Below are 3,257 nucleotides of genomic sequence, written 5' to 3'. Positions count from 1 at the left end.
TAAACAATCATAACAGTTGTATTTACTGAAGACATCTGTGTGGTTCTGTGGACATAAAATAGAGAAATGCTTAAGCTTATATTTATTAAGAAAGTGTGAAATGCAATCAGAATGTTTACTGTCCTTAAGTTTCATAATATATACAGATTTTCTTTTTGCTTTTATTCTTGTTCATATGGCTGTGTTCTCCTACTGGCAGTATTTATAAAAAGGAAATACATTATTGCACCATCTCTTGTTTTCTTTTTCCCTCAGTTCTTTAACATATACACAGCTCTGATTTCAGCAGCCAGTGTGGTCTTAGATGAGACTGAGCACTATATATTGTTTCTAGTGTTCAACTGTCTTCTGGGGCTTTTCTCTTTCAGTTCAGTTCAGTTCATCACTTAGTCATGTCCAACTCTTTGCGACCCCATGGACTGCAGCATGCCAGGCTTCCCTGTCCATCACCAATTCCCAGAGATTACTCAAACTCATGTCCATTGAGTCGGTGATGCCATCCAACCATCTCATCCGCTGTCATCCCCTTCTCCTCCCGCCTTCAATCTTTCCCAGCATCAGAGTCTTTTCAAATGAGTCAGTTCTTCGTATCAGGTGGCCAAAGTATTGGAGTTTCAACTTCAGCATCAGTCCTTCCAATGAATATTCAGGACTGATTTCCTTTAGGATGGACTGGTTGGATCTCCTTGCAGTACAAGGGGCTCTCAAAAGTCTTCTGTAACACCACAGTTCAAAAGGATAATTTCTTTAGCGCTCAGCTTTCTTTATAGTCCAACTCTCACATCCATATATGACTACTGGAAAAACCATAGCTTTGACTAGATGGACCTTTGTTGGCAAAGTAATGTCTCTGCTTTTAAATATGCTGTCTAGATTGGTCATAACTTTTCTTCCAAGGAGCAAGCGTCTTTTAATTTCATGGCTGCAGTCACCATCTGCAGTGATTTTGGAACCCACAAAAATAAAGTCTGTCACTGTTTCCACTGTTTCCCCATCTATTTGCCATGAAGTGATGAGACCAGATGCCATGATCTTCGTTTTCTGAATGTTGAGTTTTAAGTCAACCTTTTCACTCTCCTCTTTCACTTTTATCAGGAGGCTCTTTAGTTCTCCTTCACTTTCTGCCATAAGGGTGGTGTCATCTGCATATCTGAGGTTATTGAGATTTCTCCTGGCAATCTTGATTCCAGCTTGTGCTTCCTCCAGCTCAGCGTTTCTCATGATGTACTCTGCATAGAAATTAAATAAGCAGCGTGACAATATACAGCCTTGATGTACTTCTTTACCTATTTGGAACTAGTCTGTTGTTCCATGTCCGTTCTAACTGTTACTTCCTGACCTGCATACAAATTTCTCAAAAGGCAGGTCAGGTGGTCTGGTATTCCCATCTCTTTCAGAATTTTCCACAGTTTATTGTGATCCACACAGTCAAAGGCTTTGGCATAGTCAATAAAGCCAAAGTAGATGTTTTTCTTGAACTCTCACGCTTTTTCGATGATCCAATGGATGTTGGCAATTTGATCTCTGGTTCCTCTGCCTTTTCTAAAACCAGCTTGAACATCGGGAAGTTCACGATTCATGTACTGTTGAAGCCTGGCTTGGAGAATTTTGAGCATTACTTTTCTAGCATGTGAGATGAGTGCAATTGTGCGGTAGTTTGAGCATTCTTTGGCATTGCCTTTCTTTGGGATTGGAATGAAAACTGACCTTTTCCAGTCCTGTGGCCACTGCTGAGTTTTCCAAATTTGCCGACATATTGAGTGCTGCACTTTGACAGCATCATCTTTCACAATTTGAAATATCTCAACTGGAATTCCATCACCTCCCCTAGCTTTGTTCATAGTGAGGCTTCCTAAGGCTCATTTGACTTCGCATTCCAGGATGTCTGGTTCTAGGTAGTTATCACACCAACATGGTTATGGGTCATGAAGATCTTTTTTGTACAGTTCTTCTGTGTACTTTTGCCACCTCTTTGCCGTCCCCCTAATAGAGAGATGGGATTTCCCTGGTAGCTCAGTTGGTAGAGAATCTGCCTGCAGTGCAGGAGACCCAGGTTCGACCCCCAGGTTAGGAAGATCTGCTGGAGAAGGAAATGGCAACCCACTCCAGTATCCTTGCCTGGAAAATGCTATGGACCCAGGAGCCTGTTGGGCTGCAGTTCACGCTGTCACAAGAGTCAGACACAACTTAGCAACTAAACCACCACGAATAGAAGGAGTACTTATTAATCAGATTTTATAAGGAATGAAAAAAGACTGTCTAGCCAAAGACTTTAGCCAGACAGTAGAACTTTCTGCAGTTATGACAGTGCCCTGGACCTGCACTATCCCGTGTTCTAGCCACTGACCTCAAGTAGCTCTTGTGCATTTGAAATGTGGCTAGTGTGGATGAGGAACTGAATTTTTAATTTTATTTAGTTTAAATATAAACAGGCATATGTGACTAGTAGCTACTGTATTAACGAGCACAGCAAACAAAGAATTCATAGCATCAGCAAAGATAATCGGGTAAATGCACTGATCAGTGGGATTCACCCTCAAACTGCCTCGTTTCTATATGGAGCCAGATGTCACTTAGAGTAATGCAGCAGGATTTTTGATAGATGTTAAAATGGTCATCAAAAAAAGGTGAGGGAAAACCCACCCAGAGGATTTTTAATTGTTATAGAGATGATTCTCTACTCTGTGCTGGTCTCTTTATATATGTGCCATACAGATTTACCATCAGCTATTTTCACAAGTGTTTCAGGCTGGATAGTACTTTTTTTTTCCATTTTGTAGAAGAGAGGAAACTGAGGTTCACTGATTTAAAATTTAAAAACCTCAGTATTCCAGAGCCAGTAAGTGGTGGAACCCAGGTTTGAACCCAGGTAGAGTTCTTCATGAACGCACCTGCAATGAATCTTTCCCACATTGTCTTTAGAGCATATGTGCACATTGCCTTAGTTCTCTGTGGGAACTGGGCTGGGAGGTGTTAAGAACGTGAGCCCTGGCACCACACTGGTTGATTTGAATCCTCCCTTTACTACTTACAAAGTGTGTGAAATTGAGCAAATTACTTAGTATCTCTGAGCCTCAACTGTCTCCTTTTAACACAGAAATAACAAAGGCACCCACTTATAGGGTTGTGATGAGGGTTAACAGTTCCTGGTACATTGTTTGAACCATATGTATTTGTCATTATCATTATATTTTATTTGAAAGAGATTGATCATGTATGTAAGGATGGTGATTTAAAGTGATATCAATAGATGAAAT

Source organism: Capricornis sumatraensis, chromosome 18 (assembly GCF_032405125.1).
Source record: "Capricornis sumatraensis isolate serow.1 chromosome 18, serow.2, whole genome shotgun sequence".
In the NCBI taxonomy this organism is placed as follows: Eukaryota; Metazoa; Chordata; class Mammalia; order Artiodactyla; family Bovidae; genus Capricornis; species Capricornis sumatraensis.
This window is presented reverse-complemented; position numbering follows the sequence as displayed.